Source organism: Tachypleus tridentatus, chromosome 3, assembly GCF_004210375.1.
Source record: "Tachypleus tridentatus isolate NWPU-2018 chromosome 3, ASM421037v1, whole genome shotgun sequence".
Taxonomy (NCBI): Eukaryota; Metazoa; Arthropoda; class Merostomata; order Xiphosura; family Limulidae; genus Tachypleus; species Tachypleus tridentatus.
In genome coordinates this window covers 50727639-50742184 of record NC_134827.1, presented here as the reverse complement: position 1 = coordinate 50742184, position 14546 = coordinate 50727639, and positions in this window count along the sequence as shown.

Genomic DNA, 14546 nt, shown 5'->3' with positions numbered 1-14546 from the left:
GAACAAGGAGGAAGTAATATTACACATATAGAGTGAGGAAAGGAAGGAAGTAATGTTACACATATAGAGTGAGGACAAGGAGGAAGTAATATTACACATATAGAGTGAGGAACAAGGGTGAAGTAATATTACACATATAGAGTAGTGGACAAGGAGGAAGTAATGTTAGACATATAGAGTAGTGGACAAGAAGGAAGTAATGTTACACATATAGAGTAGTGGACAAGGAGGAAGTAATGTCACACATATAGAGTAGTGGACAAGAAGGAAGTAATGTTACACATGTAGAGTAGCGGACAAGAAGGAAGTAATGTTACACATGTAGAGTAGTGGACAAGGAGGAAGTAATATTACACATAAAAAGTAGTGGACAAGAAGGAAGTAATACTACACATATAGAGTAGTGGACAAGAAGGAAGTAATATTACACATATAGAGTAGTGGACAAGAAGGAAATAATATTACACATATAGAGTAGTGGACAAGGAGGAAGTAATATTACACATATAGAGTATTGGACAAGGAGGAAGTAATGTTACACATATAGAGTAGTGGACAAGAAGGAAGTAATGTTACACATATAAAGTAGTGGACAAGAAGGAAGTAATATTACACATATAGAGTAGTGGACAAGAAGGAAGTAATATTACACATATAGAGTAGTGGACAAGAAGGAAGTAATGTTACACATATAGAGTAGTGGACAAGAAGGAAGTAATGTTACACATATAGAGTGAGGACAAGGAGGAAGTAATATTACACATATAGAGTGAGGAACAAGGAGGAAGTACTGTTACACATATAGAGTGAGGAACAAGGACGAAGTAATATTACACATATAGAGTGAGGAACAAGGAGGAAGTAACATTTCACATATAGAGTAGTGGACAAGGAGGAAGTAATGTTACACATATAGAGTGAGGAACAAGGAGGAAGTAATATTACACATATAGAGTGAGGAACAAGGAGGAAGTAATGTTACACATATAGAGTGAGGACAAGGAGGAAGTAATGTCACACATATAGAGTAGTGGACAAGAAGGAAATAATGTTACACATGTAGAGTAGCGGACAAGAGGAAGTAATGTTACACATATAGAGTAGTGGACAAGGAGGAAGTAATATTACACATATAGAGTAGTGGACAAGAAGGAAGTAATATTACACATATAGAGTAGTGGACAAGAAGAAGTAATGTTACACATATAAAGTAGTGGACAAGAAGGAAGTAATATTACACATATAGAGTAGTGGACAAGAAGGAAGTAATATTACACATATAGAGTAGTGGACAAGAAGGAAGTAATGTTACACATATAGAGTGAGGACAAGGAGGAAGTAATATTACACATATAGAGTGAGGAACAACGAGGAAATAATTACACATATAGAGTGAGGAACAAGGAGGAAGTAATATTACACATATAGAGTGAGGAACAAGGAGGAAGTAACCTTTCACATATAGATTAGTGGACAAGGAGGAAGTAATGTTACACATATAGAGTGAGGAACAAGGAGGAAGTAATATTACACATATAGAGTAGTGGACAAGAAGGAAGTAATGTTACACATATAGAGTAGTGGACAAGGAGGAAGTAATGTCACACATATAGAGTAGTGGACAAGAAGGAAGTAATGTTACACATGTAGAGTAGTGGACAAGGAGGAAGTAATATTACACATAAAGAGTAGTGGACAAGAAGGAAGTAATGTTACACATATAGAGTGAGGACAAGGAGGAAGTAATATTACACATATAGAGTGAGGACAAGGAGGAAGTAATATTACACATATAGAGTGAGGAACAAGGAGGAAGTAATATTACACATATAGAGTGAGGAACAAGGAGGAAGTAACATTACACATATAGAGTAGTGGACAAGGAGGAAGTAATGTTACACATATAGAGTGAGGAACAAGGAGGAAGTAATATTACACATATAGAGTGAGGAAAAGGAGGAAGTAATATTACACATATAGAGTGAGGAACAAGGAGGAAGTACTGTTACACATATAGAGTGAGGAACAAGGAGGAAGTAATATTACACATATAGAGTGAGGAACAAGGAGGAAGTAACCTTTCACATATAGAGTAGTGGACAAGGAGGAAGTAATGTTACACATATAGAGTGAGGAACAAGGAAAAAGTAATATTACACATATAGAGTAGTGGACAAGAAGGAAGTAATGTTACACATATAGAGTAGTGGACAAGGAGGAAGTAATGTCACACATATAGAGTAGTGGACAAGAAGGAAGTAATGTTACACATATAGAGTAGTGGACAAGGAGGAAGTAATATTACACATAAAGAGTAGTGGACAAGAAGGAAATAATATTACACATATAGAGTAGTGGACAAGAACGAAGTAATGTTACACATATAGAGTAGTGGACAAGAAGGAAGTAATATTACACATATAGAGTAGTGGACAAGAAGGAAATAATATTACACATATAGAGTAGTGGACAAGGAGGAAGTAATATTACACATATAGAGTAGTGGACAAGAAGGAAGTAATGTTACACATATAAAGTAGTGGACAAGAAGGAAGTAATATTACACATATAGAGTAGTGGACAAGAAGGAAGTAATATTACACATATAGAGTAGTGGACAAGAAGGAAGTAATGTTACACATATAGAGTGAGGACAAGGAGGAAGTAATATTACACATATAGAGTGAGGAACAAGGAGGAAGTAATGTTACACATATAGAGTGAGGAACAAGGAGGAAGTAATGTTACACATATAGAGTGAGGAACAAGGAGGAAGTAACATTTCACATATAGAGTAGTGGACAAGGAGGAAGTAATGTTACACATATAGAGTGAGGAACAAGGAGGAAGTAATATTACACATATAGAGTGAGGAAAGGAAGGAAGTAATGTTACACATATAGAGTGAGGACAAGGAGGAAGTAATATTACACATATAGAGTGAGGAACAAGGAGGAAGTAATATTACACATATAGAGTAGTGGACAAGGAGGAAGTAATGTTACACATATAGAGTAGTGGACAAGAAGGAAGTAATGTTACACATATAGAGTAGTGGACAAGGAGGAAGTAATGTCACACATATAGAGTAGTGGACAAGAAGGAAGTAATGTTACACATATAGAGTAGTGGACAAGAAGGAAGTAATGTTACACATATAGAGTAGTGGACAAGGAGGAAGTAATATTACACATAAAAAGTAGTGGACAAGGAGGAAGTAATATTACACATATAGAGTAGTGGACAAGAAGGAAGTAATATTACACATATAGAGTAGTGGACAAGAAGGAAATAATATTACACATATAGAGTAGTGGACAAGGAGGAAGTAATATTACACATATAGAGTAGTGGACAAGGAGGAAGTAATATTACACATATAGAGTAGTGGACAAGAAGGAAGTAATGTTACACATATAAAGTAGTGGACAAGAAGGAAGTAATATTACACATATAGAGTAGTGGACAAGAAAGAAGTAATATTACACATATAGAGTAGTGGACAAGAAGGAAGTAATGTTACACATATAGAGTAGTGGACAAGAAGGAAGTAATGTTACACATATAGAGTGAGGACAAGGAGGAAGTAATATTACACATATAGAGTGAGGAACAAGGAGGAAGTGCTGTTACACATATAGAGTGAGGAACAAGGAGGAAGTAATATTACACATATAGAGTGAGGAACAAGGAGGAAGTAACATTTCACATATAGAGTAGTGGACAAGGAGGAAGTAATGTTACACATATAGAGTGAGGAACAAGGAGGAAAAGTAATATTACACATATAGAGTAGTGGACAAGGAGGAAGTAATGTTACACATATCGAGTGAGGACAAGGAGGAAGTAATGTCACACATATAGAGTAGTGGACAAGAAGGAAATAATGTTACACATGTAGAGTAGCGGACAAAAAGGAAGTAATGTTACACATGTAGAGTAGTGGACAAGGAGGAAGTAATATTACACATATAGAGTAGTGGACAAGAAGGAAGTAATATTACACATATAGAGTAGTGGACAAGAAGAAGTAATGTTACACATATAAGTAGTGGACAAGAAGGAAGTAATATTACACATATAGAGTAGTGGACAAGAAGGAAGTAATATTACACATATAGAGTAGTGGACAAGAAGGAAGTAATGTTACACATATAGAGTGAGGACAAGGAGGAAGTAATATTACACATATAGAGTGAGGAACAAGGAGGAAGTAATGTTACACATATAGAGTGAGTGAACAAGGAGGAAGTAATATTACACATATAGAGTGAGGAACAAGGAGGAAGTAATTTCACATATAGAGTAGTGGACAAGGAGGAAGTAATGTTACACATATAGAGTGAGGAACAAGGAGGAAGTAATATTACACATATAGAGTAGTGGACAAGAAGGAAGTAATGTTACACATATAGAGTAGTGGACAAGGAGGAAGTAATGTTACACATATAGAGTAGTGGACAAGGAGGAAGTAATGTTACACATGTAGAGTAGTGGACAAGGAGGAAGTAATTCACATATAGAGTAGTGGACAAGAAGGAAGTAATGTTACACATATAGAGTGAGGAACAAGGAGGAAGTAATATTACACATATAGAGTGAGGAACAAGGAGGAAGTAATGTTACACATATAGAGTGAGGACAAGGAGGAAGTAATATTACACATATAGAGTGAGGAACAAGGAGGAAGTAATATTACACATATAGAGTAGTGGACAAGGAGGAAGTAATGTTACACATATAGAGTAGTGGACAAGAAGGAAGTAATATTACACATATAGAGTAGTGGACAAGGAGGAAGTAATGTCACACATATAGAGTAGTGGACAAGAAGGAAGTAATGTTACACATATAGAGTAGTGGACAAGAAGGAAGTAATGTTACACATATAGAGTAGTGGACAAGGAGGAAGTAATATTACACATATAAAGTAGTGGACAAGAAGGAAGTAATATTACACATATAGAGTAGTGGACAAGAAGGAAGTAATATTACACATATAGAGTAGTGGACAAGAAGGAAATAATATTACACATATAGAGTAGTGGACAAGGAGGAAGTAATATTACACATATAGAGTAGTGGACAAGGAGGAAGTAATGTTACACATATAGAGTAGTGGACAAGAAGGAAGTAATGTTACACATATAAAGTAGTGGACAAGAAGGAAGTAATATTACACATATAGAGTAGTGGACAAGAAGGAAGTAATATTACACATATAGAGTAGTGGACAAGAAGGAAGTAATGTTACACATATAGAGTAGTGGACAAGAAGGAAGTAATGTTACACATATAGAGTGAGGACAAGGAGGAAGTAATATTACACATATAGAGTGAGGAACAAGGAGGAAGTAATGTTACACATATAGAGTGAGGAACAAGGAGGAAGTAATATTACACATATAGAGTGAGGAACAAGGAGGAAGTAACATTTCACATATAGAGTAGTGGACAAGGAGGAAGTAATGTTACACATATAGAGTGAGGAACAAGGAGGAAGTAATATTACACATATAGAGTGAGGAACAAGGAGGAAGTAATGTTACACATATAGAGTGAGGACAAGGAGGAAGTAATGTCACACATATAGAGTAGTGGACAAGAAGGAAATAATGTTACACATGTAGAGTAGCGGACAAAAAGGAAGTAATGTTACACATGTAGAGTAGTGGACAAGGAGGAAGTAATATTACACATATAGAGTAGTGGACAAGAAGGAAGTAATATTACACATATAGAGTAGTGGACAAGAAGAAGTAATGTTACACATATAAAGTAGTGGACAAGAAGGAAGTAATATTACACATATAGAGTAGTGGACAAGAAGGAAGTAATATTACACATATAGAGTAGTGGACAAGAAGGAAGTAATGTTACACATATAGAGTGAGGACAAGGAGGAAGTAATATTACACATATAGAGTGAGGAACAACGAGGAAATGCTGTTACACATATAGAGTGAGGAACAAGGAGGAAGTAATATTACACATATAGAGTGAGGAACAAGGAGGAAGTAACCTTTCACATATAGATTAGTGGACAAGGAGGAAGTAATGTTACACATATAGAGTGAGGAACAAGGAGGAAGTAATATTACACATATAGAGTAGTGGACAAGAAGGAAGTAATGTTACACATATAGAGTAGTGGACAAGGAGGAAGTAATGTCACACATATAGAGTAGTGGACAAGAAGGAAGTAATGTTACACATGTAGAGTAGTGGACAAGGAGGAAGTAATATTACACATAAAGAGTAGTGGACAAGAAGGAAGTAATGTTACACATATAGAGTGAGGACAAGGAGGAAGTAATATTACACATATAGAGTGAGGAACAAGGAGGAAGTAATATTACACATATAGAGTGAGGAACAAGGAGGAAGTAATATTACACATATAGAGTGAGGAACAAGGAGGAAGTAATATTACACATATAGAGTAGTGGACAAGGAGGAAGTAATGTTACACATATAGAGTGAGGAACAAGGAGGAAGTAATATTACACATATAGAGTGAGGAACAAGGAGGAAGTAATGTTACACATATAGAGTGAGGACAAGGAGGAAGTAATATTACACATATAGAGTGAGGAACAAGGAGGAAGTAATATTACACATATAGAGTAGTGGACAAGGAGGAAGTAATGTTACACATATAGAGTAGTGGACAAGGAGGAAGTAATGTTACACATATAGAGTAGTGGACAAGAAGGAAGTAATATTACACATATAGAGTAGTGGACAAGAAGGAAGTAATGTTACACATATAGAGTAGTGGACAAGGAGGAAGTAATATTACACATATAGAGTAGTGGACAAGAAGGAAGTAATATTACACATATAGAGTAGTGGACAAGAAGGAAGTAATATTACACATATAGAGTAGTGGACAAGAAGGAAGTAATATTACACATATAGAGTAGTGGACAAGAAGGAAGTAATATTACACATATAGAGTAGTGGACAAGAAGGAAGTAATATTACACATATAGAGTAGTGGACAAGAAGGAAGTAATATTACACATATAGAGTAGTGGACAAGGAGGAAGTAATATTACACATATAGAGTAGTGGACAAGAAGGAAGTAATGTTACACATATAGAGTAGTGGACAAGAAGGAAGTAATATTACACATATAGAGTAGTGGACAAGAAGGAAGTAATATTACACATATAGAGTAGTGGACAAGAAGGAAGTAATGTTACACATAGAGTAGTGGACAAGGAGGAAGTAATATTACACATATAGAGTGAGTGGACAAGGAGGAAGTAATATTACACATATAGAGTAGTGGACAAGAAGGAAGTAATTACACATATAGAGTATGGACAAGAGAAGTAAGTGACACAAGGAGGAAGTAATATTACACATATAGAGTAGTGGACAAGGAGGAAGTAATATTACACATATAGAGTGAGTGGACAAGGAGGAAGTAATATTACACATATAGAGTGAGGAACAAGGAGGAAGTAATGTTACACATATAGAGTGAGGACAAGGAGGAAGTAATATTACACATATAGAGTGAGGAACAAGGAGGAAGTAATATTACACATATAGAGTGAGAGGACAAGGAGGAAGTAATATTACACATATAGAGTGAGGAACAAGGAGGAAGTAATATTACACATATAGAGTAGTGGACAAGGAGGAAGTAATGTTACACATATAGAGTAGTGGACAAGGAGGAAGTAATATTACACATATAGAGTAGTGGACAAGAAGGAAGTAATGTTACACATATAGAGTAGTGGACAAGGAGGAAGTAATATTACACATATAGAGTAGTGGACAAGGAGGAAGTAATATTACACATATAGAGTAGTGGACAAGGAGGAAGTAATATTACACATATAGAGTAGTGGACAAGAAGGAAGTAATATTACACATATAGAGTAGTGGACAAGGAGGAAGTAATATTACACATATAGAGTAGTGGGACAAGGACAAGGAAGTAATATTACACATATAGAGTAGTGGACAAGAAGGAAGTAATATTACACATATAGAGTAGTGGACAAGGAGGAAGTAATATTACACATATAGAGTAGTGGACAAGGAGGAAGTAATATTACACATATGAGTGGACAAGAGAGTGGACAAGGAGGAAGTAATATTACACATATAGAGTGAGGACAAGGAGGAAGTAATATTACACATATAGTAGTGGACAAGGAGGAAGTAATGTTACACATATACAAGGAGGAAGTAGAGTGGACAAGGAGGAAGTAATATTACACATATAGAGTGAGGAACAAGGAGGAAGTAATATTACACATATATAGTGGACAAGAGGAAGTAATGTTACACATATAGAGTGAGGACAAGGAGGAAGTAATGTTACACATATAGAGTGAGGAACAAGGAGGAAGTAATGTTACACATATAGAGTAGTGGACAAGGAGGAAGTAATGTTACACATATAGAGTAGTGGACAAGAAGGAAGTAATGTTACACATATAGAGTAGTGGACAAGAAGGAAGTAATGTTACACATATAGAGTAGTGGACAAGGAGGAAGTAATATTACACATATAGAGTAGTGGACAAGAAGGAAGTAATATTACACATATAGAGTAGTGGACAAGAAGGAAGTAATGTTACACATATAGAGTAGTGGACAAGAAGGAAGTAATATTACACATATAGAGTAGTGGACAAGAAGGAAATAATATTACACATATAGAGTAGTGGACAAGAAGGAAGTAATATTACACATATAGAGTAGTGGACAAGAAGGAAGTAATGTTACACATATAGAGTAGTGGACAAGAAGGAAGTAATATTACACATATAGAGTAGTGGACAAGAAGGAAGTAATATTACACATATAGAGTAGTGGACAAGAAGGAAGTAATGTTACACATATAGAGTGAGGAAAAGGAGGAAGTAATATTACACATATAGAGTGAGGAACAAGGAGGAAGTGCTGTTACACATATAGAGTGAGGAACAAGGAGGAAGTAATATTACACATATAGAGTGAGGAACAAGGAGGAAGTAACCTTTCACATATAGATTAGTGGACAAGGAGGAAGTAATGTTACACATATAGAGTGAGGAACAAGGAAAAGTAATATTACACATATAGAGTAGTGGACAAGAAGGAAGTAATGTTACACATATAGAGTAGTGGACAAGGAGGAAGTAATGTCACACATATAGAGTAGTGGACAAGAAGGAAGTAATGTTACACATGTAGAGTAGTGGACAAGGAGGAAGTAATATTACACATAAAGAGTAGTGGACAAGAAGGAAATAATATTACACATATAGAGTAGTGGACAAGAACGAAGTAATGTTACACATATAGAGTAGTGGACAAGAAGGAAGTAATATTACACATATAGAGTAGTGGACAAGAAGGAAATAATATTACACATATAGAGTAGTGGACAAGGAGGAAGTAATATTACACATATAGAGTAGTGGACAAGAAGGAAGTAATGTTACACATATAAAGTAGTGGACAAGAAGGAAGTAATATTACACATATAGAGTAGTGGACAAGAAGGAAGTAATATTACACATATAGAGTAGTGGACAAGAAGGAAGTAATGTTACACATATAGAGTGAGGACAAGGAGGAAGTAATATTACACATACAGAGTGAGGAACAAGGAGGAAGTGCTGTTACACATATAGAGTGAGGAACAAGGAGGAAGTAATGTTACACATATAGAGTGAGGAACAAGGAGGAAGTAACATTTCACATATAGAGTAGTGGACAAGGAGGAAGTAATGTTACACATATAGAGTGAGGAACAAGGAGGAAGTAATATTACACATATAGAGTGAGGAAAGGAAGGAAGTAATGTTACACATATAGAGTGAGGACAAGGAGGAAGTAATATTACACATATAGAGTGAGGAACAAGGGGAAGTAATATTACACATATAGAGTAGTGGACAAGGAGGAAGTAATGTTACACATATAGAGTAGTGGACAAGAAGGAAGTAATGTTACACATATAGAGTAGTGGACAAGGAGGAAGTAATGTCACACATATAGAGTAGTGGACAAGAAGGAAGTAATGTTACACATATAGAGTAGTGGACAAGAAGGAAGTAATGTTACACATGTAGAGTAGTGGACAAGGAGGAAGTAATATTACACATAAAAAGTAGTGGACAAGAAGGAAGTAATACTACACATATAGAGTAGTGGACAAGAAGGAAGTAATATTACACATATAGAGTAGTGGACAAGAAGGAAATAATATTACACATATAGAGTAGTGGACAAGGAGGAAGTAATATTACACATATAGAGTATTGGACAAGGAGGAAGTAATGTTACACATATAGAGTAGTGGACAAGAAGGAAGTAATGTTACACATATAAAGTAGTGGACAAGAAGGAAGTAATATTACACATATAGAGTAGTGGACAAGAAGGAAGTAATATTACACATATAGAGTAGTGGACAAGAAGGAAGTAATGTTACACATATAGAGTAGTGGACAAGAAGGAAGTAATGTTACACATATAGAGTGAGGACAAGGAGGAAGTAATATTACACATATAGAGTGAGGAACAAGGAGGAAGTAATGTTACACATATAGAGTGAGGAACAAGGAGGAAGTAATATTACACATATAGAGTGAGGAACAAGGAGGAAGTAACATTTCACATATAGAGTAGTGGACAAGGAGGAAGTAATGTTACACATATAGAGTGAGGAACAAGGAGGAAGTAATATTACACATATAGAGTGAGGAACAAGGAGGAAGTAATGTTACACATATAGAGTGAGGACAAGGAGGAAGTAATGTCACACATATAGAGTAGTGGACAAGAAGGAAATAATGTTACACATGTAGAGTAGCGGACAAAAAGGAAGTAATGTTACACATGTAGAGTAGTGGACAAGGAGGAAGTAATATTACACATATAGAGTAGTGGACAAGAAGGAAGTAATATTACACATATAGAGTAGTGGACAAGAAGAAGTAATGTTACACATATAAAGTAGTGGACAAGAAGGAAGTAATATTACACATATAGAGTAGTGGACAAGAAGGAAGTAATATTACACATATAGAGTAGTGGACAAGAAGGAAGTAATGTTACACATATAGAGTGAGGACAAGGAGGAAGTAATATTACACATATAGAGTGAGGAACAACGAGGAAATGCTGTTACACATATAGAGTGAGGAACAAGGAGGAAGTAATATTACACATATAGAGTGAGGAACAAGGAGGAAGTAACCTTTCACATATAGATTAGTGGACAAGGAGGAAGTAATGTTACACATATAGAGTGAGGAACAAGGAGGAAGTAATATTACACATATAGAGTAGTGGACAAGAAGGAAGTAATGTTACACATATAGAGTAGTGGACAAGGAGGAAGTAATGTCACACATATAGAGTAGTGGACAAGAAGGAAGTAATGTTACACATATAGAGTAGTGGACAAGGAGGAAGTAATATTACACATATAGAGTAGTGGACAAGAAGGAAGTAATGTTACACATATAAAGTGAGTGGACAAGGAGGAAGTAATATTACACATATAGAGTGAGTGAGGACAAGGAGGAAGTAATATTACACATATAGAGTGAGGAACAAGGAGGAAGTAATATTACACATATAGAGTGAGGAACAAGAGGAAGTAATATTACACATATAGAGTGGACAAGGAGGAAGTAATATTACACATATAGAGTGAGTGGACAAGGAGGAAGTAATGTTACACATATAGAGTGAGGACAAGGAGGAAGTAATATTACACATATAGAGTGAGGGTTACAAGGAGGAAGTAATATTACACATATAGAGTAGTGGAACAAGGAGGAAGTAATATTACACATATAGAGTAGTGGACAAGGAGGAAGTAATATTACACATATAGAGTAGTGGACAAGGAGGAAGTAATGTTACACATATAGAGTAGTGGACAAGGAGGAAGTAATGTTACACATATAGAGTAGTGGACAAGGAGGAAGTAATGTTACACATATAGAGTAGTGGACAAGGAGGAAGTAATGTTACACATATAGAGTAGTGGACAAGGAGGAAGTAATGTTACACATATAGAGTAGTGGACAAGGAGGAAGTAATATTACACATATAGAGTAGTGGACAAGGAGGAAGTAATATTACACATATAGTGGACAAGGAGGAAGTAATATTACACATATAGAGTAGTGGACAAGAAGGAAGTAATATTACACATATAGAGTAGTGGACAAGGAGGAAGTAATATTACACATATAGAGTAGTGGACAAGGAAGTAATATTACACATATAGAGTAGTGGACAAGGAGGAAGTAATATTACACATATAGAGTAGTGGACAAGAAGGAAGTAATATTACACATATAGAGTAGTGGACAAGAAGGAAGTAATATTACACATATAGAGTAGTGGACAAGAAGGAAGTAATATTACACATATAGAGTAGTGGACAAGAAGGAAGTAATATTACACATATAGAGTAGTGGACAAGAAGGAAGTAATGTTACACATATAGAGTGAGGACAAGGAGGAAGTAATATTACACATATAGAGTGAGGGACAAGGAGGAAGTAATATTACACATATAGAGTGAGGAACAAGGAGGAAGTAATATTACACATATAGAGTGAGGAACAAGGAGGAAGTAATATTACACATATAGAGTGAGTGGACAAGGAGGAAGTAATGTTACACATATAGAGTGAGGACAAGGAGGAAGTAATGTTACACATATAGAGTGAGTAATGTTACACAAGGAGGACAAAGAAATAATTTACACATATAGAGTAGTGGACAAGGAAGGAATGTTACACAGTATAGAGTAGTGGACAAGGAGGAAGTAATGTTACACATATAGAGTAGTGGACAAGAAGGAAGTAATGTTACACATATAGAGTAGTGGACAAGAAGGAAGTAATATTACACATATAGAGTAGTGGACAAGAAGGAAGTAATATTACACATATAGAGTAGTGGACAAGAAGGAAGTAATATTACACATATAGAGTAGTGGACAAGAAGGAAGTAATATTACACATATAGAGTAGTGGACAAGAAGGAAGTAATATTACACATATAGAGTAGTGGACAAGAAGGAAGTAATATTACACATATAGAGTAGTGGACAAGAAGGAAGTAATATTACAAGTGGACAAAGGAAGTAATATTACACATATAGAGTGAGTGGACAAGGAGGAAGTAATATTACACATATAGAAGTGGACAAGGAGGAAGTAATGTTACACATATAGAGTGAGGACAAGGAGGAAGTAATATTACACATATAGAGTGAGGAACAAGGAGGAAGTAATATTACACATATAGAGTGAGTGGACAAGGAGGAAGTAATATTACACATATAGAGTGAGGAACAAGGAGGAAGTAATATTACACATATAGAGTAGTGGACAAGGAGGAAGTAATGTTACACATATAGAGTAGTGGACAAGGAGAGGACAAGGAGGAAGTAATGTTACACATATAGAGTAGTGGACAAGAAGGAAGTAATGTTACACATATAGAGTAGTGGACAAGAGGAAGTAATGTTACACATATAGAGTAGTGGACAAGAAGGAAGTAATGTTACACATATAGAGTAGTGGACAAGGAGGAAGTAATATTACACATATAGAGTAGTGGACAAGGAGGAAGTAATATTACACATATAGAAGTGGACAAGAAGGAAGTAATATTACACATAGTAGGAAGTAATATTACACATATAGAGTAGTGGACAAGGAGGAAGTAATATTACACATATAGAGTAGTGGACAAGAAGGAAGTAATATTACACATATAGAGAGTGGACAAGGAGGAAGTAATATTACACATATAGAAGGAACAAGGAGGAAGTAATATTACACATATAGAGTAGTGGACAAGGAGGAAGTAATGTTACACATATAGAGTAGTGGACAAGGAGGAAGTAATATTACACATATAGAGTAGTGGACAAGGAGGAAGTAATATTACACATATAGAGTAGTGGACAAGGAGGAAGTAATATTACACATATAGAGTGAGTGGACAAGGAGGAAGTAATATTACACATATAGAAGTGGACAAGGAGGAAGTAATATTACACATATAGAGTAGTGGACAAGGAGGAAGTAATGTTACACATATAGAGTAGTGGACAAGGAGGAAGTAATATTACACATATAGAGTAGTGGACAAGGAGGAAGTAATATTACACATATAGAGTGAGTGGACAAGGAGGAAGTAATATTACACATATAGAGTGAGGAACAAGGAGGAAGTAATATTACACATATAGAGTGAGAACAAGGAGGAAGTAATATTACACATATAGACAAGACACAAGGAGGAAGTAATATTACACATATAGAGTAGTGGACAAGGAGGAAGTAATGTTACACATATAGAGTGAGGAGTGGACAAGGAGGAAGTAATATTACACATATAGAGTAGTGGACAAGGAGGAAGTAATGTTACACATATAGAGTAGTGGACAAGAAGGAAGTAATGTTACACATATAGAGTAGTGGACAAGAAGGAAGTAATGTTACACATATAGAGTAGTGGACAAGGAGGAAGTAATATTACACATATAGAG